The sequence below is a fragment of the Trifolium pratense genome, linkage group LG4 (assembly GCF_020283565.1).
Source record: "Trifolium pratense cultivar HEN17-A07 linkage group LG4, ARS_RC_1.1, whole genome shotgun sequence".
In the NCBI taxonomy this organism is placed as follows: Eukaryota; Viridiplantae; Streptophyta; class Magnoliopsida; order Fabales; family Fabaceae; genus Trifolium; species Trifolium pratense.
In genome coordinates, this window is record NC_060062.1 from 59,036,184 (window position 1) to 59,062,424 (window position 26,241).

Sequence of the window (26,241 nt, forward strand, 5' to 3'; positions counted from 1 at the left end):
GACACACAATACTCACTTGGTCTGACTGCACAGACCTGCTCTGATCGACACATAACCCACACAGTCCGAAGACAACCAGGCTCTGATACCAATTGTAACACCCAAACCCATTATTTATATATTTCTACCTTTAGTAAAATCTTTTTCAAAATACGCAACGGAAAATCACATTTAATTTATTGAATATCGGTTCGAGTATTACACTCCTCTATCAAAATAATACTAATGTAATTAATTAGTAAAAATAGTGTTTATACAAATCTTTGAATCAAATAATGTATTTATTGATTATACAAAACCACCTAGACAGTAGACTTTATATACAATATAAAACCCTTTCCCGTGTCACAATCAGAGCAGAGCTTCACCGACGACTCGACATCGAATACCACAAAACCTGTAAATCTGGACCCCCAACGATCCAGCACATAACACATAAAAGAGAGTTAGACAACATACTCAAAATATAAGTGTAAGTAAATGGTACTTAGACACTTCTTCATAAAAACATGCATAATCATACATTATACATATACCTCACCATCATTCATGCATATTCATATATCATGCATATACTTCATTTATCACATAATCAATCATTCACAAAATACACCAAACATATAGTTTCACGTCGTCTCGGACAATACCAAAACATTAACAAATACATTGTTCAGATTATGGTCATGACGGACCCTGCGTTGTTCATTTTATAGTCATGACGGACTCTGCTCCTCACATACGGATTAACAATCAACATTTACCAAGTATGTGTCAAACATCATTTATCATAAAATGCACACAAAATCCCTAATGCAATCTAATGCTTCACATTCATGTTATGTCCTCTAGACACCTCTAATGCATGTGGTACCATCGTCTTTATCAGAGTATCTCACCCCCGATATCCTTCTTTATCAAACAAATATAGTTCGATATCCTTCTTTATTGGACAAGCCAATATCCCTAAATATTCATGATGCATGCACTCAAAACTCATGAATATATTCATCAACAATTATGGCATATAGCCCATCAACAATAACGTGGAACACTATCCAACGTTCGTCTTTATTAAGATAATCAATACCTTAATATCCGTCTTTATCGAATAACATAATTCGATATACTTCTTTATTAGAATAACATACTCTAATATCCTTCTTTATTAAGTTGATTAACACCTTAATATACTTCTTTGATATTTAAACAAACATCATCAACAATCATCAACACATACAATGCATTTACTCACATTTTTAACACAATACTAATAATATAAGTAAAGTGTATTAATCATGCATTTTATCATAAAACAAACTCCGGAATCGGAATCTACTCGAAAAACTGGGTAAAATACATAATATAACATGTTAGAACCCTCAAAGTCATTCAAATTCCAAAACAGCAAAGTGCTGTGCTGACACGGTGGCTAAGCGAGCCTTAGCGAGCTGTAGCGAGCTGTTCGCTAAGCGAAGGTCAGCGAGCTTCAGCGAACCACACCAGTGGCTCACCTGCTCGTAGCGAGCTGCAGCGAGCTGTAGCGAACAGCTCCTGCCAGAACTGCTCAAAACATGCGATTTCCACCCAAATTCACCCAAAAATCCCATTTTTCATGTTATAAACCCCAAATAAGTTTATATTCATGTGCAACAAGCATATCTAAACACAAAAGGACAGTTCATTTCTCAGATCTACATCATAAACATCGAAAAAGTAATGATTGAACACTTTTACTCAAAACACTCAAGAACACAATGTTCTTGAGTTTAATCCTTTATAAATCTCGTTTTTAACCATTAGATTCGTTCATACATCATGATAAGAGCATGTTAAACATGTTATGAACCTTAGAATCGATTTCCATTAAGAAAATCCATCCAAACTAAAACGAAAATGGGGTGGAGGAAGTTCGGGTGAGGAGAAATCGACATTCTCCCCTTCCTCGAGTCACCCACGAATATGAAATCTACTCTCTTACCTGGATTCGAAGAAAACACGACGAAGCTCTCGAATCCCTAGCTCTTCTTCTCGCCCTAGCTCCTCAAGCTCTCTCCTCCTCTCTTCAAGAACACAAAGAACATGAGAAATGAATTTCTCTTTCTCTTCCTTACCCTTAATGGGCGCCCCCTCACACACACTCAAGGCCCATTGGGCCTCAAGCCCAATTGGCTTGGCCCAATAACGCGTTAACTCACTCTACTCGCTTAATAACTAAAGTACTCGATAAATAACCCTAGTTATTAACTTAATTAAAATGCCACGTTAAATAAAATATTTTAACACATAAAAATAATAACATGAAAATTGGGTCGTTACACTGGTCGCTCAGCAAGGGCCTCTGGTCGCTCAGCGAGGGCCTCAGGATAGCAGGATTCGCCACCTGTTCGCTAAGCGAAGGCTTAGCGACGGCCTTCTGATAGCAATGTTCAAACTTCGTGTTTTTCACACCAAATCACCCAAAAATCCCATTTTTCATGTTATAAATCCCAAATAAGTTTATTTTCATGTACATAACATATATATAAACATAAAAGGACGGATTGATTCTCAGATCTACATCAAATACATCGAAAAAGTAAAGATTTAATACTTTTACTCAAAACTCACAAAAACACAATGTTCTTGAGTTTAATCATCTATAATTCCGTTTTTAACCATTAAATTCGTTCATACATCATGTTAAAAGCATATTAAGCATGTTATGAACCTTAGAATCAATTTCCATTAAGAAAATCCATTCAAAACTAAAACGAAAATGGGGTGGAGGAAGTTCGGGTGAGGAGAAATCGACATTCTCCCCTTCCTCGTATCACCCACAAATATGAAATCTACTCTCTTACCTTATTCGAAGAAAAACTCGAAGATTTGCTCTTGAATCCCTTCACTTCCTCTTGCCCTAGCTCTTGAGCTCTCCCTTCTCACTTCCTCCTTCACAATTGTTGAGAAAATGAGACTTTCTCTCTCTAATGGGCTATAAATAGCGCCCCCCTCTCATGAGACAAGGCCCATTGGGCCTCAAGCCCACTAACTTGGCCCAACTCGTGTTAACTCTCACTAACTCGCGCGTTAACTAAAACTCTCGATTAATAACTTAAATTTACTATCTTACTTAAAAACCACGTCACCAAATAATTAAACACTTACGTAGTGAATAATAAATTTGGGTCGTTACAACTCTCCCTCACTTAAAAGATTTTCGCCCTCGAAAATTACGCGACTAAATCAACTCCGGATCACTCCTGTATCCGACCCTCCAACAAAACGCCACACAAAACTAAGTTTGACAAAATTAGTTTATCCCATCGAACACTTTTCTTGTCTATTTATCAACAAGAGATCAAGGACGGCCAGTTCCTCAATTTGTCGATAGATAGTCAACAATTATGATATCGGCATAAACCATTCTTATCAAACCGCTAAAACGTCCACTTCGCACGAAACATCCATAGATTCCCATTCTACGACCTCACAACGTTACCCCAAAATAGGTACAACCAATCGAACACACTCCGAAAAGACGTGAAATACGCCACAAATCCTTATAAATCTTTGATTCCCTCATGAATCACTTAACCGAGCTACATCACCCATTTATATTTGAACCTTATTCCAACTTAACATTCTATAATGCCATCTCATCATTTAGTTGATGACCAACATTCTCAAACTTCACTGACACATGCTAAAAACTACCGTCTCTAACCGTCAAATTCCTTTTTCTTTTTTTTTCACATAACTCTAGTCATTGAGTCGAATCCCAATACGTCTATTCCGTTCCCGAGTCATCTCTCATCCAACCTTTGCATTCCTTAACGCAAACATTTTCCAATACCACTTCTCCTTAATCCCTTAGTAATTTGCTACTTTAAAATTAGGCTACCGCCTAAAATTGGTTCTCTAAACAATCATAACTTCTATTTCGTTGATTCCAAAACGACATCTTCAATTCGTCCACAATCCATCTATCCATGTTCCTCATCATCTTGCATTGCAACAAGCATACTCTTCTCTGTTTATTCACCCATCGGTTTCTTATTCACCTCCGACCTCTACCAATCATCATCTCTCTATGGATAGCTATCTTTAAACTCTTCCTTAGTACATTCGATCCCAAAATCAAACTCTTGAATTAAATCTACAAAGCTCCAAATATTCGTCATACGATCTAATTCTATCCATCAAATTCTAATCGACTCTTGTCTTAGTATTCTTACTAATGACTCCTTGTCTACTCCCAGTATGACATCTCTAGAAAATTTCCAAAAATTCTCGTCTAAAATGCATTCTAAGTTTATTCCTCGAATCACTATCGTTCCGTCGTCCACGATGAGACCATACTACACCAACTACTACGATGAATTTAACAACACTAGTCTCCACTGACTTTCCTATTCCATAAATCCAGATTCCTTAGCAAATATTTTCTCACTCTTATCTTTTGGATAATACAACAAGTTCTTCGACACTTACATTAGGCATCGCCTTCAACTCCTTACTATATGTGCTCAAACACAACATCTACTCACATGTGCGGTAATCCTTTTCGCAAATTCTCACCTAACACAAGTCACTTCCAACATGACCTCATATTACTCATTCTCAGCTCGTTCTCCAACGGCTAACTTTCTTATTTCACATCATTCTAAGACGTTACTACTCACTTAGCTCCATTTCAACCTCCAATACTCTACGTTCTCGTTCGACATGCGACACTAATTGTCCGGTCATTATCCAAATCCAATTACCCTTTCTTCGACAAGCCTTTCACAAAATCTTTCGAATCGTTATCCTACTTCCATCGTCGAATAAACTTGACTACTCATACAATCCTTACTTCCAACGATTCAACAAACATACCAATCATATTATGATATTTCTCAATTCCATTCTCATCTACTTTAAAACCTACTTCCTTTAATTTTCTCGATTAATTAACACCAACGATCCGCTAATCTTAACATCTATTTCCCAAGATTCTCCAATCTTCTCAAGAAATGACTAATCATTTCAAACATACCCAACGTCATACTTTCTAGAAATCACCTCGCACACTAGACTTAGAACTCCAAATCTTTCAACCAATTCAACCTCTTTTACTATGAGTACTAATCTATCCACAAACTTCTTTAATCAAGCGTCTACTACAACATCCGATCCACTTGGATGACAACTTACTTCAAATCATCATCCTCTCAAGAATCCTAATCACTTCTTCTTTCTCATATTCGACTCCTTTCGATCAAACAGGTATTTCAACCTTGGTCCACAAAAAGGACGCCTTCATACTTTTAGTGCAACACACGATCTCCAACCGTTCCGAATACTCTTCATCTCACTTAACCAATCTCACTAACGCCCCTACGGCGAAACACTTGGTCCGACAACTTCTCTTATAGTAGTTTCTCACAACTTGTTGCTCCCATTCATTCCACTTCGAACAACGTCACCACTTCCTGAATATTTCGCTTCAAGAGCATCTCTACTCATCTCATCTTCTCACGTTCGAAACATCTCGGAGGGATATAACCTTCTCCCCCACTTATTTCAAACTCACTCGTATTCTTCCACTAGAACTTCCGGTGCTCACACCTAACGGTTCAATCGTCTCTAAACATATTCTTCCCAAAAGAAGAAACCAGTATTGACATCGTTTACACGCATGTTGCATACATGGGAAAAACCCAACCCACGATACCTAAACACTTACACAAAATCATGCAAGCATCCAAGTAACCTATACTTCCCTCACTTTTCAAAGTTAGGAAATCAAAACAACGCAATAATTCATATTCGCATTTATTCTAGTCCTAACAAACACAAGGAGACAAGAATCTCACATCCAATCAACTTAGGACAAGGCATCAACAAAATAAAATTCTTGTCTGGCTCCCCCGCTTAGCAAAAGCTAGCGAGCTCCCGGCGAGACAAGTCAAAATATTCACAGGATTTAGCAAGACTTAGCGAGACTCAGCGAGGTTCATTCTTCGCCTAGCGAGCACATCCAAAAATCTGGGTGCTCTGCTACGGTTTTGAACTTACGCTCACTAAACTCTCGTTTTCTCGACTCACTGATCCACAAAATCCAGAACTTCAAGCATATAATATCATTATAGACTTAAAAGTACAATTAGAATCATGCATCAACAATCACAACATAGAATTATGATATCTTCATGTTTTTACTCATAAAACGCATAACAATTCAAGTTCTTAGTAATCATCTAGCACATGTTATAAACAAACATATAACAAACACATACCAGGACACATTAATATCCTAATCTTCTCGCCATTTTGAAAATTTAATTTTCACTTACTCAAAGAAAATAACTCTATATTTTCACCAAAATCTTCATCATCAAGAAAATAACATTAGTTTTTCTTTTAAAATTATTTCAAATCGTCACCACCACAAGCAGTTTTATATCATGCCGCATCATCACATGCAGTTTTATATCATGCCGGATCGTCACATGCAGTTTTATATCATGCCGGATCGTCAACAATTAGCAAATAAGCATCAACCAACCAAGTTTAAACTACACAAAGGTTAAACTCTAATCATATACAACCATTATAAACATACAAGTATAACACTCACACAACTACTCACAAAAAGAATGGATAATCTAATCCAATTCACATCACTCATAGTTCCTAAATGAACAACATGAATGATTTCACAAAACAAACAACACAAAATCGTTAGACAAACACGACTGACACACAATACTCACTTGGTCTGACTGCACAGACCTGCTCTGATAGACACATAACCCACACAGTCCAAAGACAACGGGGCTCTGATACCAATTGTAACACCCAAACCCATTATTTAATAAAATTCTACCAAGATAAATCTTTTTCAAAATACGCGGCGGAAAATCAAAGTTTGTTATTATAAAAGTCATGGTTCGAGCATTACACTCTTCAACCAATACAATACTAATGTAGTTAATTAGTAAAATGCTAGTTTATACAAAATAAATTTTCTTTATAAAGATACATTTTCCAAAGTAAATACAAATAGTCATGAAGACTCTATATACTAAATACAACCCTTTCCCGTGTCACAATCAGAGCGGAGCATCACCAAAGACTCGAACAACGAAACACACATATCCTGTAAAATCTGGACCCCCAACGGTCCAGCACATAACACATAAAAGAGAGTTAGAAGTCATACTCAAATAATATCCAAGTGTAAGTAAATGGTACTTAAACACTTCATTACAAATCGTGCATATTCTAACTCATGCATAATCATACATTATACATATACATCATCATCTATCATTCAATTATAAGTTCTAGATCATTAAAATCAAACATCACTTCATCGAATATCAATAAGCACATTTAGCAAAATATGTGTCACATAACAATTATCACATAAATGCAACATGTAAGACCCATAATTTCATTGTACATTAAGGATATTAAGTGTTCGTTGTATTTGGAATAAAATGAATGTTTGGTTGAAGTCAATTGAGTCGTTTTTCAAATTCGTAAGCACGTTGCGTTGAAAACAAGTGTAGAAAAACTGTTTTGTGTGAAGTCTGAACGTATACGTGCCTTTTTGCCCCCTTTGCGTTTTGATTTGGTTTTTATGGTCAACATGAAAGTTGTAGATCTCGTCGTTATCTTTCCAACGATTATTGGTGCGTCTCAATTGGACAATCAGAACTCAAGTTATGATTGTTTCCGTAAGAGGCGGATTCGCAGAAATCGTGCTTGTTTCGCGCTCGAGTGTCGGAATAGCATGAGGTTGGTTTCATTAGTCTTCTTTTATGGATGAGGTTGTTCCTGCGACTTTAGAGATCCATTTTTCGAGTTGTTCTAGTTTTCGAGAAAACGGGCAATATTTTACCCGCTGTCGTAAAATTTTACGGTTTCGGAATTCAGTAAAATTTCAGATAGAAGGTTTATATATCTGCGCGAGTTAGGATATGTCCTGAGATTAATTTTCGAGAGCATGGAAGAAAATTACAGTCACGAAAAAAAGATTCGGCGATAAGTTTTGGAAATATTTTGAGACGGACGTTCGTTCCGTAAGTTTTCTGTTTTTACGAATTTTGCTCGTCGCAGCGCGCGAAGGTTGTGGGGCGTGTTAGAAATATCTAGATATTTGTGTAAGGGAATTGGAGGGCTAGGATTGGCCAAGGGAAAGTGCTTTTGATCAAGTGGTCATGGTGGAGCAAGACCACTTGTCATAGGTTTTGTTTGGTAGACTTTTGGGACTTAGAAAAAATTGTGAAACCTCTCCTTCTCTTCTCTCACAAACCGTCCTTCTCTCCCTCTCACACAAAGCTTCATTGATTTTTCATTTCTCACCCATTCAAGCTAGGAATTGTCTTGTTGGATCAAGGAACTTGCAAGGATATCACTACTCATAAGGTAACTAACCAATTCCTTACCTTTGTTGCTCTAATTCTCCTAGTTTTAGAAATTGTTCTTGAGCATGATTCTTGAGAATTTTCTAGGATGTTAGTTTTGGTTGATTGTGGTTTTAGGGAAGTGTTTAGGATTAGTATATAAGCTTGTTTAAGCTTGGAAAGTTTGGATTCTCATGGTGATTGAAAGTTTCACAAAATTTTGTTAGGTTTTGAAGAAATAATTTTGAAATGGTCATAACTTTGTGAAAATTTTGTTGTGCTTTTATTTTTGAGGTTGTATTTGAGCTTTGTGGCAAAATGGATATTGGATTATGGTCTTGGTTTGGTGATACAAGAAAAATAATTTTTTGGTGTGTGTTCTTGAGGCATAATGAACATATTTTCTTAGAAACTTTTGTTTTGATGCTAAGTGGTTCAATTGATCAATGTAATGGCTTTGTGAACTAATAGAGGATTGCTAGGATGTGGCATTGTAAAAAAATTTGAGTGTTGGCCTAGTTTTCAAAACTTTTGCCATGAGGAAAATTTTGAAAAGTGAGGAGGAGTTTTCAAAAATTGTTAAGGCTTTGGGGGAGGCACGATTGTGGCCTAGGGCGAATTACCATGCAAAAAGATTTGGGTAAAAATGGGGTAAAAATGGTTTTGGTGTGGGTTGTGTCTCAAAGAACCAAAAATTTAAAATGTCGTAATTAGAGGCTTTGCCCGGAAAATTTTTGGGTGCTTGGATTAGTGACTCGGGGGTATTATGGGATATTACCAAGCTCTCGGAAGCGGAAAATTTTGAGCGGAAGTGTGATTTTGGTTTTTGGGGGCAGCCCCTAAAAGGAAAAAAAAATGGGAGGATTTCCAAAAATTTTCTAAGTCCACAATGTTGAAAAAATGATCATGTTTTTGATGAATGATCTTAGGTGTGTAAAAGTATGATTATAGGATTGTATTTGGAAAGAAAAACTTGAAACTTGCGACGCAAGAAAAACTCGATTATTTTGTCGAGACATTTTCGTAAAATTTTTAGGTTGTTTTCAAGTGTTTTGGTAGTGTGTGAAAGTGTCCTTTGAAGTTTAAAACCATAGAGAGCAACGGTATGCTTTGAAAACGAAAATGTGTTTGTTTTGTGAAAAATAGTGTATTTAACTTCGGGAATTTTTAATCACCATGGGGAGGACTCGAATATAATATCCGAGAGTGTTAGGAAGTGCCTTAGATGCCTCTAGACCTTTGTTGATAGGTTTAGTTTCATTATAATACTTTGGGCGTGACTTATGGATTGTACGCTCCACTATTTTAGGGCGCACGAATTGTTGCATAACTCGGAATCGTTTGTAATTGGAAGTTTCGCCGAGGTAAGGGCACCTTTTTATTTCCGTCAATAGCATTAGGGTATGCTTGTGGTTATGCTTGTTGTGGTTCCATGCTTGTGTGCTTGGTTGTTTTCGATGTTATTTGTCTTACGTATAGGTGGGAAGTATATGTGTTGACATGTGGTTATGAATATGTGTATGTTTGTTGCATTAGTATATGTAGGGACGTATGCTCATGCAAACATTGTCGGTATTTGATCTGGGTGATTGTACCGGGTGATACTTCCGCCTTTAACGGAGACGGTATTTGATCTGGGTGATTGTACCGCCGTTAACGGAGCCGGTATTTGATCTGGGTGATTGTACTCCGGAGTATCCAGCAATTGAGTTGGCATTTGATCTGGGTGATTGTGCCGGGTGTAATCCACCTTTTTCCGGAATTCATGCATGTGGCATTCGATCTGGGTGATTGTGCCACAACCATTCATTAGAGGTCTTGCATTAGGGTATGTGTGCACTTTATTTATTCTTCTTGGTGTGAGGATGTGATAACTGTTTACCGCTTTCTATTCTGGTATGTGTATTCGGTATTTTATTACTAGTTTCCAGTTGGTGACCCTTATTTTGCATGCCATATTGCGGGCTCCTCCCACCCCCAGACGATGGAGCGCCATCTGAGTCCGTAGGCCGTGTGGACGGCGAGGACTTCGTGGACTATCCCGGAGTGTAGAGAGTAGCGCTTGTTAGGCTACATTTTGGTAGGCTTAGGGTCTAGGTTATATTTTGGGATGACTGTATGTTTTATACATTATACTCAGACATGTTAGTGCCGTTGGGCCTTGTGATATATTCGGTTCATGACTCGTGTCTTTTTGGTTGATGAACTTGCTATATCCGTTGTATGTAAATTATTCAGGTACACACTTTGCTTCGAGGAAGCCCTGTAATATAATGTGTTGATGTTATATTTATTTTCTATTGAATGACGAATTGCCGAGATAGCTGCGGGCGTTCACGCGCGCCATTTTATTTAAGCGTGTTGATTTAAAAAAAAAAAAATAATACCCCTTTTTATGCTTTGAAAAACGGGGTGTTACACAACATATGTGTCACATATCAAATATCAAATAATGTACACATATCCTAATGCAATCTAATGCCACAATCATCATGCTATGTCCCCTAGACATATCTAATGCATGTGGTACCATCGTCTTTATTAGAGTATCTCACCTCTAATATTCGTCTTTATCGGATAAATATAATCCGATATCCGTCTTTATTGGAATATCCAATATACATCAACAATTCATGAATGCATGTATGTAATTCATGAATTCACACTCACACAATTAGCATTTTGCTCGTCATTTATAATGTGGAACACTATCCGACATTTCGTCTTTATTAAGATAACACTATACCTTAATATACGTCTTTATCGAATAACATAATTCGATATACTTCTTTATTAGAATAACATACTCTAATATCCTTCTTTATTAAGTTGATTAACACCTTAATATACTTCTTTGATATTTAAACAAACATCATCAACACAATCAAAAACAATCATATTCCACAAATATAATCAACAATTCATCACAATACAATTAATCATGGTTATAAACACCTAATTGCATGTTAGGATACCTTAAATCCATGTTACAAGAGCCTAATTGCACTTTAAAACATCAACAAAATATGTTCTGCACAGTGCTGGTCGCTCAGCGACGGCTTAGCGAGGGATGGCGAGCAAGGTCAGTACATGGACAGCTTCTGGTGAGCGACAGCGAGCGACAGCGAGCTGGTCGCTCAGCGAGGGCCTCTGGTCGCTCAGCGAGGGCCTCAGGATAGCAGGATTCGCCACCTGTTCGCTAAGCGAAGGCTTAGCGACGGCCTTCTGACAGCAATGTTCAAGCTTCGTGTTTTTCACACCAAATCACCCAAAAATCCCATTTTTCATGTTATAAATCCCAAATAAGTTTATTTTCATGTACATAACATATATATAAACATAAAAGGACGGATTGATTCTCAGATCTACATCAAATACATCGAAAAAGTAAAGATTTAATACTTTTACTCAAAACTCACAAAAACACAATGTTCTTGAGTTTAATCATCTATAATTCCGTTTTTAACCATTAAATTCGTTCATACATCATGTTAAAAGCATATTAAGCATGTTATGAACCTTAGAATCAATTTCCATTAAGAAAATCCATTCAAAACTAAAACGAAAATGGGGTGGAGGAAGTTCGGGTGAGGAGAAATCGACATTCTCCCCTTCCTCGTATCACCCACGAATATGAAATCTACTTCCTCTTGCCCTAGCTCTTGAGCTCTCCCTTCTCTCTTCCTCCTTCACAATTGTTGAGAAAATGAGACTTTCTCTCTCTAATGGGCTATAAATAGCGCCCCCTCTCAGGAGACAAGGCCCATTGGGCCTCAAGCCCACTAACTTGGCCCAACTCGTGTTAACTCTCACTAACTCGCGCGTTAACTAAAACTCTCGATTAATAACTTAAAGTTACTATCTTACTTAAAAACCACGTCACCAAATAATTAAACACTTACGTAGTGAATAATAAATTTGGGTCGTTACAAAGCTCATATTTCTCTTTTGTTCTTGTGAGGGCTTAGAGAGAAAGGAGAGCTCAAGAGCTAGGGCAAGAGGAAGTGAAGAGAGATCAAGAGCAATTGTCGAGCTTTCGTCGGATCTAAGGTAAGAGAGTAGATTTCATATTCGTGGGTGATACGAGGAAGGGGAGAATGTCGATTTCTCCTCACCTGAACTTCCTCCACCCCATTTTCGTTTTAGTTGTGAATGGATTTTCTTAATAGAAATCGATTCAAAGGTTCATAACATGTTTAACATGCTTTTATCATGATGTATGAACGAATTTATTGGATAAAAACGAAGTTTATGGATGATTAAACTCAAGAACTTTGTGTTCTTGAGAGTTTTGAGTAAAAGTGTTAAATCTCTACTTTTTCGTAGTAAAAATGGTAGATCGGTGAAATAAACCGTCCTTTTGTGTTTAGATATGTTTGTTGCACTTGAATACAAACTCATTTGGGGTTTATAACATGAAAAATGGGATTTTTGGGTGATTTGAAGTGAAAATCGCATGTTTTGAGCATTCCAAACAGGAGCCCTTCGCTACGGCTCGCTACGGCTCACCAGGAGCCAGTGTCCCACTGGTGTGGTTTGCTGATGCTCGCTAGGCCTTCGCTTAGCGAACCGTTAGCTACGGCTCGCTAAGCCACCGTGACAGCAACATTTTGTTAATTGTTTAAGTGTAATTGGGCACTTCTAACATGTGATTAGGGTATTCTAACATACAATTAGGTGTTTATAACCATGATTAATTGTATTGTGATGAATTGTTGATTATATTTGTGGAATATGATTGTTTTTGATTGTGTTGATGATGTTTGTTTAAATGTCAAAGAAGTATATTAAGGTGTTAATCAACTTAATAAAGAAGGATATTAGAGTATGTTATTCTAATAAAGAAGTATATCTAATTATGTTATTCGATAAAGACGTATATTAAGGTATAGTGTTATCTTAATAAAGACGAAATGTCGGATAGTGTTCCACATTATAAATGACGAGCAAAATGCTAATTGTGGGAGTATGAATTCATGAATTACATACATGCATTCATGAATTGTTGATGTATATTGGATATTCCAATAAAGACGGATATCGGATTATATTTATTCGATAAAGACGAATATTAGAGGTGAGATTCTCTAATAAAGACGATGGTACCACATGCATTAGATATGTCTAGGGGACATAGCATGAAGATTGTGGCATTAGATTGCATTAGGATATGTGTACATTATTTGACATTTGATATGTGACACATATGTTTGCATTTATGTGATAATTGTCTATGTGTGTTAGACTTGTTGTATGTGTTGATTGTCCGATGATTATAAATGTAATTGGCTTCAAGTTCTTGAGGATTATGTTTGATATTTGATTATAACTTCTTGTAGTTTATAATTAAAGATGGATTCTGGGTGAATTGAAGATGTCGTTTTGGAATCGACGAGATAGAAGTTATGATTGTTTGGAAAACCAATTTTAGGCAGTGGTCTAATTTGGAAGTAGCGAATTGCTAAGGGATTAAGGATAATTGGTATTGGGAAATGTTTGCGTTAAGGAATGCAAAGGTTGGATGAGAGATTACTCGGGAACAGAATAGTCGTATTGGGATTCGACTCAATGACTAGAGTTATGTGAGAAAAGGAATTTGACAGTTAGAAACGATAATTTCTAGGATGTGTCGAGGAAGATTTGATAATGTTGGTCATCAAGTGATTGTTGGAATTGAAATATCGAGTGATAAGTTGGAATAAGATTCGAATATGAATAAGTGGTGTAACACAGTTAAGTGATTCATGAGGAAATCAAAGATTTATGAGAATTATGGAGTTGTGGAAGTATTACACGGAAGTATCTTCCAGAGAGTGTTCGATTGGTTGTACCTGTTTTGGGGTAAAGTTGTGAGTACCGTAGAATGTGAGTCTGTGGATGTTTCGTGCGAAGTTGACGTTTTAGCGGTTTGATAAGAATAGTTTATGCCGATATCATGATTGTTGACTATCTATCGACAAATTGAGGAACTGGCCGTCCTTGATCTCTTGTTGATAAATAGACAAAAATTGTGTTGGATGGGATAAACTAATTTTGTCAAACTTAGTTTTGTGTAGCGTTTGGAATGTTTTGTTGGAAAATGGATAAAGGAGTTATCCAGAGTTGTTTTAGTTGTGTAATTTTCGAGGGTGAAAATCTTTTAAGTGAGGGAGAGTTGTAACGACCCAAATTTATTATTCACTATTTAAGTGTTTAATTATTTGGTGACGTGATTTTAAGTAAGATAGTAACTTTAAGTTATTTATCGAGAGTTTAGTTAACGCACGAGTTAGTAAGAGTTAACGCGAGTTGGGCCAAGCAATTGGGCTTGAGGCCCAATGGGCCTTGGCATGTAAGGGGCGCCCATATAGGGCAAGGTAGAGAGAGAAAACTCATATTTCTCTTTTGTTCTTGTGAGGGCTTAGAGAGAAGGGAGAGCTCAAGAGCTAGGGCAACAGGAAGTGAAGAGAGATCAAGAGCAATCGTCGAGCTTTCGTCGGATCTAAGGTAAGAGAGTAGATTTCATATTCGTGGGTGATACGAGGAAGGGGAAAATGTCGATTTCTCCTCACCTGAACTTCCTCCACCCCATTTTCGTTTTAGTTGTGAATGGATTTTCTTAATAGAAATCGATTCAAAGGTTCATAACATGTTTAACATGCTTTTATCATGATGTATGAACGAATTTATTGGATAAAAACGAAGTTTATGGATGATTAAACTCAAGAACTTTGTGTTCTTGAGAGTTTTGAGTAAAAGTGTTAAATCTCTACTTTTTCGTAGTAAAAATGGTAGATCGGTGAAATAAACCGTCCTTTTGTGTTTAGATATGTTTGTTGCACTTGAATACAAACTCATTTGGGGTTTATAACATGAAAAATGGGATTTTTGGGTGATTTGAAGTGAAAATCGCATGTTTTGAGCATTCCAAACAGGAGCCCTTCGCTACGGCTCGCTACGGCTCACCAGGAGCCAGTGTCCCACTGGTGTGGTTTGCTGATGCTCGCTAGGCCTTCGCTTAGCGAACCGTTCGCTACGGCTCGCTAAGCCACCGTGACAGCAACATTTTGTTAATTGTTTAAGTGTAATTGGGCACTTCTAACATGTGATTAGGGTATTCTAACATACAATTAGGTGTTTATAACCATGATTAATTATATTGTGATGATAATTGTTGATTATATGTGTGGAATATAATTGTTGTTGATTGTATTGATGATATTTATTTAAATGTCAAAGAAGTATATTAAGGTGTTAATCAACTTAATAAAGAAGGATATTAGAGTATGTTATTCTAATAAAGAAGTATATCGAATTATGTTATTCGATAAAGACGTATATTAAGGTATAGTGTTATCTTAATAAAGACGAAATGTCGGATAGTGTTCCACATTATAAATGACGAGCAAAATGTTAATTGTGGGAGTGTGAATTCATGAATTACATACATGCATTCATGAATTGTTGATGTATATTGGATATTCCAATAAAGACGGATATCGGATTATATTTATTCGATAAAGACGAATATTAGAGGTGAGATTCTCTAATAAAGACGATGGTACCACATGCATTAGATATGTCTAGGGGACATAGCATGAAGATTGTGGCATTAGATTGCATTAGGATATGTGTACATTATTTGACATTTGATATGTGACACATATGTTTGCATTTATGTGATAATTGTCTATGTGTGTTAGACTTGTTGTATGTGTTGATTGTCCGATGATTATAAATGTAATTGGCTTCAAGTTCTTGAGGATTATGTTTGATATTTGATTATAACTTCTTGTAGTTTATAATTAAATGAGATTAATGAAGTATATGCATGATATATCAATATGCATGAATGTTGATGAAGTGTTTAAGTATAATTTACTTACACTTGTATATTTTGAGTATGTTGTCTAACTCTCTTTTATGTGTTATGTGTTGGACCGTTGGGGGTCCAGATTCACAGGTTTTGTGGTTATCGATGTCGAGTCGTCAGTGAAGCTCTGCTCTGATTGTGACACGGGAAAAAGGGTTTTATATTGTATATAAAGTCTATTGTCTAGGTTATTTTGTATAATCAATAAATATATTATTTGATTCGAATATTTGTATAAACAAGCATTTTTACTAATTAACTACATTAGTATTATTTTGATTGAAGAGTGTAATGCTCGAACCATGACTTTTATAATAACAAACTTTGATTTTCCGCCGCGTATTTTGAAAAAGATTTATCATGGTAGAATTTTAGTAAATAATGGGTTTGGGTGTTACAGCCTACACTTTGTTTCTACACAAATCAGAATTAGTGTTCAAGCCCATTATTACTGATCACAATTATCGGGCTTAAGCATCATCAAATGGATCACAATAACATCAACCCGTTTTTATTAAAATCAAAAGCCACAATTGATTGCAGCCCACAAAATATTAGAAAATATTCTAACAGATTGTTCCCTTTGTGGTGGGGTTGTCGAAACTACAAATCATCTATTTTTGCACTGTGATTTTGCTGTTGCAGTTTGGTATTTTGTTATGCGTTGGTTAGGGGAGATGGTGGTGCTTCCACCCGATGTTATGACGTCTTATGACCTGCTTGTGGGTTATGGGAGAAATAAGAAGATTAGAAAAGGCTACTCAACCGTTGGCTAGCATTTGTGTGGGTGATGTGGACAAGTAGAAATGACAGGATTTTTAATAATGTCATTGTCGAGGCGGAGGCTGCGGTGGATTCGATCCAAAGGCTTTCTTGGCAATGGTTCCTAAATAAGTCTGCTACGGCATCCTGCTTACTTTACGAGTGGGCATGGAACCCAGGGGATTGTATGTTAAGATGACAGTTGATGGTTGTGTTGGGTTAATTTTAGCTATATACTGCTTGGGTGTGCGCCTGCGTTTTTCCCTTTGGCACTTTGGTCTGCTATTGCTGCTGGTTATTTTGTTCCCAAGAAGCAGCTTTGGTTATTAGCTTTTGTGCTTCTCTTGCAATTTATTTTTTTTGTATTTATTGTATCATGGTGGGGTTACTTTTATGCCCACTTGACACTATGTTGTATTCCCTGCCTCTTGGTACAACTTGTACCTTGTAGTGCCTATTAATAAATTTTTTGCAGTTAAAAAAAAAAACTTCATAAAATCATAATCATCTTTTCTTTGAGTGCCCATTGGCGCGCCACACTTGAAACGATATATACAATTGGCTCAGCTTTAAACCAGTCACTCATGAAGTTGGCTGGGCTCACTTCCTAGCATTCGGCGAACATCTCAATTCTAGCAAGTTTAAGAAGGTGAGACAACTGGTTTTGTGCGCAACTACTTGGTGTATTTGGCCCCTTAGAAATAATATTATATTTAAGGGAGTTCCAATCATTCTTTGCTCTTTGATTGATAGGATCAAATTTGTTTCTTGGTTATGGTTTATTAATAGGAGTGGTAGACATTTAAGCTATTCATATAGCAATTGGTGTACTAATGTTTTAGATTGTATGCAAGGTATCTAAAGCCTTATTGTAATGGTTGAAGTACTCATTGTATTTCCTTTTATATAATTATTCTTTGCTTATAAAAAAAGTATTGTTTTCATTAGAAATTGAATTCGAATTTTCTTAAATGGTTCGTTCTATGAGATCTCATTAACCACTTCAATTCAATGTGTTATCAAACAAAAACAATGACCCGTCAACTATTTTTCGCCAGTCAATTTGATCTTCACTATTAAAATAAGTTGATCTTTACTGTTAAAATAAGTTAAGCGTAATATAAATAGAGTTCAAAAATGAAAAATAATATATTTGTTGAAAAATAAGTTTTTGGCCATTATAAATATATTATTAATTGAGAATTCACTTACACAATATATTGCAATAAATTTGATTGTTTTTGCCATATAAATAAAGAGTTAACCATCAAAATTTGCCATTCATTTGAGTCTCATAAAACTCAATGAATTAGACTTTATAGTTGTGCATAAAGAATATATGATTTATCTAAAAAAAAAATTAACATCAAAATGTATTGGTTAGAAATAAGAAAAAATTCATACATTTTAAAAATTGGGAAATCTAAATCATGAATTTAAATATATATATATATATATATAGACATACAGAGATATTAATCTATTTTGGGTTAAAAGTTTTTCTTTTGATTTTAAGTCATATGTCGTCCTTCCAAAATTTTATGTTTTGTTGTTAGTCTCTAATGACCAATTTATTTTGTGAACCTTTTATGTTCAAGATATCAAATTTTTATATGTCCGTATTATGTTAAAAAAATGTCAAAAATGTGTTAAAATCATATCCGTTAGGGACCATAAACGAAGCAGAAATTTTTGAGAAAATAATTACATCCCATTTTTATTTTAAGAAACAAAAATTAAAATTTATTTTATTTTTAAGAATGAAAAATTTATTTTGCCCATTTATTTTTAGTGGTTGGGTGGGTAGGTATAATTGCAATTAAGGAGGTCTTTCTTTCAACTATAACCTGATGTTGGGCCGTTGAAAGAAAATCATTAGCTCAGGGACTTTTACTAAATTTATCTTTTTTGGATTTTAAAATTTGGATGAAAAAAAGATAATTTTACATATCATGATTTTAAAATTCGACCCACTTGAGTTGATCTGGTGATATTGGTTTGGGACCTGAGAGTATGCTCCTCCTTAAGGTCCTAGGTTCAATTTTCTCTAATGTCAATTTGGATAGGTTAATTTAACTTCTTCAAAAAAAAAAAATTGGAATGTGCAAAATTATGAAATTTCATTTTGCCATAAGAGGGGTTCAAACAATGTATAAAAGACACTTAAATTCTACGATCTGAATATGTAAAATTAAATTTTTTGCTATCCATGTTTTAAAATTTGGGGAGAGTAAATATGACAAAATAAATAAATTTAGGAGACGCAGGAATGATGTGAGGGTGGAAAAAGAAACCATGTTACTATTATTTCTTGTTTGCTACCCCTATCTGATGATATTTGAACAACATCATCGGTTCATAAAGTATATAGTAAAGGTTATTATATATTTTCATGAGTTTAGCTCAGTTAGTAAGAATATTGCGTATATTATATAGAAGTCGGGGTTCGAATTATGAACACTCCACTAATTCACACATTTAAAGTAAAATTTTTAATCACTAATATACGAGACAAAAAAAATTAACTATATATCATCACAAACCAAACATTTGCTACATGTCTAAGTTTAGGAGGATAACATGTCAAATGACTAGAAAAATTTAAACATGGTAATTAAATTATGTTGGTGCAATTCAATATTGGAATTGTGACAATCAAATAGGGGATTGTTACTAGAACACATTTGGTTCGAGTACGGTACATACACCTTATTTATTTTAATTGGCTTAATTAGTAAAATGATCTCTTAAAGATATTTTTGGTTTTGCATTGGTCCCTTAAAGAAAAAAAGGACTGAATAGGTCCCTTAAAGAAAAAAAGGTCCGAATAGATCCCTTAAAGACATCTCTCTTAATCAGTTTGGTCCTCGAAAAAATGGACGGAAAGGACCAAACTGATTAACAGAGATGTCTTTAGGGGATATATTCGGACCTTTTTTTCTTTAAGGGACCTATTCAGATTTTTTTTTCTTCAAAGGATCAATGTGAAACTAAAAATGTCTTTAAAGGACCATTTTACTAATTAAGCCTATTTTAATTTTATGCTTAAATGTTTGTGTACAAAAACCAAAGTCAAACAAGAAAATATTAGTCCACAAGAAAATACAGTCTAACTGTAAGAAAAATTCGGTGTCTACGTCTATTTTATATGTTCCCAAGTCATTTTTCATTCAAATAAAATTGCTCGCATTATGAATTATAACTTTAAGTTGGAAAAAAAAAAAGAAGAAAAACTATTACAACTACAAAAATGCAAAGAAATTTTTAAAAAAAATAGAAAACGATCCATTTCCACGAAACCACAAATCCTCTTTTACCGAGATGCGTTTCTAAACGCTCGTGATGAGACATCGGGTTGCTGAATTTAAGCATATCAATAAGATGTAGTGGGATTTGAATCTTCTCCGATTTTTTTTTCTTTTCATGTTGTAGTATTTTTAACCATTCGTTCACTTTTCTTCTCTCTATTCTTAATTGTTTTTTTACTCTTTGTAATTTATCATCAATCATTAAATAAAAAAATAAAAAAATGAGAGAAAATTTGGAGACGTTCTAAATTCGATGCAGTGTAACTACACACGAATACACGATCACATGCATCCCAACTATCGTTGTGACTTCACACAATCCGGACATAAATAAAACACACAATTTGTGATATGAGTAGATGTCTTGTTTGGCTAAGTAAGGGTGCTATTGCTACTAGTAACATGTCTCGTTGAAACTTTGTCCAAAATTATATTTTGCGAATATTCGCATCTAACATTAAAAAATATGAGCTTTAATTTCAATCCAATTTTTTATTTTTCTTTGAGACATGTATGACAATTTTGAAGTCATGGTCAATGCAGTTTGTATTTTCTAAATATTTTATTTACACATAATAAAATATAAGTTAGTAATTAAATTCACGTCACTTACAAAGACACTCAAGCATATCAAATAACCAGAACAAATAAACAAGAACACTCAACATGTCCCAACAATACAAACAAACTAGATAGATTGAATATGTAAAATGTTTATTAGAATATTATACCGAATATTTAGATCTTTAAACTAGAATCATGATAGATTAATAACACTCAACATCCAATCAACAAATTAGTATATGCATCTTTATTTTATAAGTTGGTAGTGCCGTAGTGTATATATAGCTTGGCGGCACTATGCTCTTCCCATATATGTGGAAAACTTTTGAATATATATAATAATACTATATACTTTTAAACTTTTAGACAAAAAAAAAAATACTTATTAGTTTCGTAGATCACTCAATTTTATTCTTTCACATTCATCAAATACTCGAGAATGATGAGTTGATGAGTGGAAAACGAGAGACAAAAATGGAAGGGGAAGAGAGAGAGAGAGACAAGATTGATGAGTAGATGTAGATTTGTTCATTTTAAAGTGCCGTAGAAAATTGATTTTTTTTCATAATGTCCTTCTACCCTTAAAAAAACACCAAAATATCCCTTAGCCATGAAATTTTTTTGTAATATCCATGTGGGTCCCAACGTCTGCGCATGTGGGGGTAGAGGGACATTATGAAAAAAAATCGTGGAAAATGATTAAACTATTAATTTCGTCTATGAGTTTATAGGACGCTTTTAAGTAGGTCTTTAAGATTATTAACTTTTTTTTTTATAAAGAATCTGAATAAAATTATTGACTCTGTCCAACTTTATTCATATTAGTCATTCAAAAAGTATATTAGGGACTAAATTAATATTGAAATTCTGGTATCACTAGAATGATGTTGCCTAAGATGTCCCAACAACTGCTTTGTGAATAATGTTGTTTTCTATTGTTGGCACATCTTATATAACATATAAGAACTGACAGAGAATAAATAAATGGCACAAGTAATTGTTAACCCAGTTCAGCCAACTGCCTACTCTGGGGGATACCAATCCAGGAAGGAAATCCACTAATAGCTCTAGTTACTAAGACCTCCAGCAAACCCTAGGATTTACGCCTTAAATTAAGACCTCCAGCAAACCCTTGGTTTACGCCTTATAACCTCGACACTACTCATGCAACTTCTGCCTAGGAACTCCTAGACATGAGATCCCATCTCACTTCCACTCACACAACACAACCTGTGTTGATTATACAATGTTGGGAATGATGTGGCGACAACTTGCCAAGACAACACTTCACTTTTGCTTAAAAGCTTCAAGTGAATCACACACGGTAAACTCCGTACTTCAAAGCTTAGGAGTCACCTTAAAATAATAAACTTACTTCTTAACTCGTGTTATAGAATCCACAAGCAAGAATTACAATCAAACAATAAAAGACTCAACAAAGACTCAATATGTGAACTAATATTTTTCAATGAGATGCTTAGTCTTGAGCTTGGTCTTCGTATATATAATGATTAGGCACGCTCCTCTTTCTTCACAAATGCTCAGACGCTCCTTGAGAATCATAAAGGATGATCTGATTCTCTTTTGATCTTCATCAAGAATGTATAGAAACTTTCCAAAAGTGTTTAAGAACTTTATAGGATAATTGTGATCATACCGTTGTACCATTAAGTCTTATCTTATCCTTAAAATACCTGATCAGATCAAATCTCCATTGAGCGTGCTCTTTAAGTGAATTTCCATATTGATGACAAATCGTCACACTCTCTAATCCATGCCTATTTTAGCAACATTAGATACATTTTAGTAGGTTTTTAGCAATAAATATGAGAGAAATCTAACCATTAGCTTGATTACTTATTTTGCAAGAAAACAGGAAAAACTGCAGGAAATGAATGCTTTTCACTACGCTGGGGGCGTAGCCCATCACGCGCCGCGTGATGGAGCTCACAGGGAGCCAAGATTTTCACTCTGATCACGCGCGGCGTGATACCTGACCACGCGCGGCGTGAACCTTTGTTCAGGAACTGGATTGCTCTCTGACTTGCCCACGCGCGGCGTAGCTTTGGACCACGCGCGGCGTGAAGCCTTGCTGAAGATGAAGAATGCTCTCTGACTTGATCACGCGCCGCGTGATTCTGTTATCACGCGCGGCGTAGTTGATGGAACTGCAACCACGCGCGGCGTGGTAGATCTGGCGCGCGGCGTGGTTGCCTTCTGTATATATATTTTCTGCATAATTCTGTTTTGGGGTTGGAAAATTCTGCGAAATTTGACTACATTCTGGTCTTGGAACTTGAAGATCGTGATTCAACACTCCAGCGGAGAGCTCCAAGCACATCGAGAGCATGGATGCACAAGCCATGGCGATGAAGCGAGGAAGCGAACGAGGAACGATGAGGAGCTAAGTTTCCTTGGAGGTAGGATCTAGGATAGTCTAGAATGTAGGTAGATCATGTGTAATCTGCTATATGTGTAAGAACCTACTCTTTTCATAGTGATTGATTTAATGCAATTCAATGTTTAATGCTTTACAATCCTTCATTAGTGTTGTAATGATTTCGAGTTAAGTCACGTGCGAGAGTATTGATTTAATGTCTGAACTGAATTGCATTGAGCGCTCGAGTGTCTCCGGTCGAGAGATTGAGGCATAGAGTGTAGCGAACGATTGACGCGCGTTAATATCATTCGTTGTAGGTAGCTCCCGCCCGAGAGATCGGGGGAGTATCGACAACGAATAGAGTGGATTTTGACAAGAGATTGCGATTCACTAATTTGTCGATCTAGTTGTTAACACTTGAGTAGATTCCTATGATATAGTAGATTGTATGTGGTTTAGCTATAGACTAGGCGATTCCGATGATTCTACCTCGCTTTTCCATTATATCAAGCACATGTTCTAGCAATTCACTACTCAACATACCCCCAATTTTTGTGTATTTTCTGTATAATGTCTATGAACACCATTCGATTAGTTTGATCACACAATCCCTGTGGATCGATATTTTTATTACTACGTGATTTTCGTGCACTTGCGAAATTTATCATCAAGTTTTTGGCGCCGTTGCCGGGGATTGTGATTGATTCAACTAAGCGTTAGTGTTCATATTTTCTGTGTTTGTTTGATTATTTTCTGTTTTATATTTTTCTCCCGGAGCGTTCTACTTGTGTGTTTCATTGTGCATGCGGAGAACAGGTCCTCAAGAGCTGCAATTTGATCCGGAGATTGAAAAGACAGCTCGCGCAATTCGAAAGGCAACAAGGGAAGCTCAAGCTTTAAGGGGAACAGCTTTGCTAAGGGATACACCGGACTGTCAAGGAAGGACTGCAGCAACAATGGAGGAAGAACAGGTTCCTCCGGTTCCTCAACCGCCAAGGCGTACCCTTGGTGATTATGGGAGGAGAGACAATGACGCGTTGGCAAATCAAGGCTTTCAGCCGGCGAATCCTGTCTCATTCGACATCAAGAACACGGTCCTTTCCGCCTTAAAAGAGAATCCTTATTCAGGTTCGGAAGCTCAATGCCCGAACTTACACTTGTCTCACTTCTATGAAGCATGCGACTATACCGATCCACCGGGGGTGAGCGAATCGGACAAAAGACTGAGGTTATTCAAGCATTCTCTCACCGGCCGTGCTAAAGATTGGTTAGACACGATACCAGCCGGAACGATTGAGACTTGGAGACAGCTGGAGCGGAAGTTCTTAGACCGTTACTTCCCTATTCACAAGTTTCTAGAAAGAAGGGCTGAAATTAGCAACTTCGAACAAGCGGATGGTGAAACGTTGTATGATGCTTGGGAAAGGTTCAAAGTTTGTCTTAAAAGGTGCCCGAATCACGGTTTCGATGGCCACAATCAGATGCAAATGTTTACCCAAGGTTTGAGGGCTCAAACGCGAATGATACTTGACGCATCAGCCGGTGGTTCGTTGAAGAACCGTGACGAAACTGAAGCAAGAGAATTGGTTGAAAGCATGGCTCAAAACGAGTATAGAGCTACTAATGATAGGGGAGCCAAAAAGAAAGGCGGAGTGTTGGAATTGGATACCCAAACAGCACTATTGGCGCAGCAAAAGCTCATGACTAGCCAAATGGAAGCAATGATGAAGCTGCTGTCCAATCCACAAGTTCAATCTTCTCCAATAGGTAAAATTGACAATGTGCGCTGTGATTTTTGTTTGCAGGACCACCCTAATGGCGGATGCTTCCCGGAGGGTTCAGAGGAGGCTCGCTACTTGGCCAATTTTCGGAAGCCGTACAACAATAATAACAACGGTTCCGGATGGGGGAATGGTATGCAAGGTCAAGGTACACAGCAACAGCAGCAAAGGCCTCCATCAAGGATGGAAGAGACTCTAAATCAGTTCATGCTCATGACCCAAAGCAACTTTGAAGCGATGAAATCGAGTCAAGCAACCTCTAACAAGAATCATGAAGCTTCTATAAAGAATCTTGAGATGCAAATGGGTCAACTGTCAAGACAGTTTTCGATGTTGCAAAACCAAGGAGGTTTCGGTGGGAACACTCATGATAATCCGAAAAATGAAACTTGCAATGGAATCACTTTGAGGAGTAGAGAGATACCGGAAAGGCCAGTTGTGGAGAAACCCTTGAAAAAGAAGGTCATTGAGGGAGAAGTTGAAAATGAGCAAGAAGTTGTGGTTGAAAATGAGAGATATGAGGGAGAAGTAGAAAAGGAAAATGTGTCTAAGGAAGTTGAGATTAGTGAGGATGAAATAGAAGAAGTTGAAAAACAGAGGGAGACAAAAGAAAAAGAGAGTAAGAAGGTTGAGAAAGGTAAAGGAGTTGATGAATCGCCATATGCTAGGATGCCTTTTCCTAGGAGAAAGAAAGTGAAGAATCTTGAGCGGGAGAAGGAGTTCAAGAAGTTCATGAAGGTGTTGAACAAGCTTGAGATGGCTATACCTTTAGTTGAGGCTTTGGAGCAAATGCCAAGTTATGCAAAGTTTTTAAAGGAGCTGCTCACAAAGAAAAGAAAACCATTAGATGATGAAATGGTAAGTATGACGGAAGAGTGCAGCGCCCTCATTCAACGGAAGCTACCTCAGAAAAAGAAAGATCCGGGGAGCTTTACAATTCCTTGTTCTATTGGAAATCTCACTATTGAAAAAGCGTTGTGCGATTTGGGTGCTAGCATTAATCTAATGCCGTTATCAATGATGAAGAAGATACCGGGAGCTGTAGCAAAGCCGACAAAGATGAGTCTCTCTTTGGCGGATAGATCGGTTGTGCATCCGGAAGGTATTCTCCATGATGTGTTGGTTAAGGTTGCTGGGTTTGTGTTTCCCGCGGATTTTGTGGTCTTAGACATAGAAGAAACTAGGGAGTGGGAGCCTTTGCTACTTGGTAGACCCTTTT

At 36.4% G+C, this 26,241-nt stretch overlaps 1 long non-coding RNA gene across 1 annotated transcript; it reads left to right on the forward strand.

Annotated features, from left to right (window-relative positions):
- Positions 1-8,104: 8,104 nt before the first annotated feature.
- On the forward strand, positions 8,105-10,508 carry LOC123923122. Its single transcript, XR_006814268.1, has 3 exons — positions 8,105-8,397; positions 9,685-9,739; positions 10,357-10,508. It is a non-coding gene; the product is annotated as an uncharacterized LOC123923122 (long non-coding RNA).
- Positions 10,509-26,241: the final 15,733 nt, after the last annotated feature.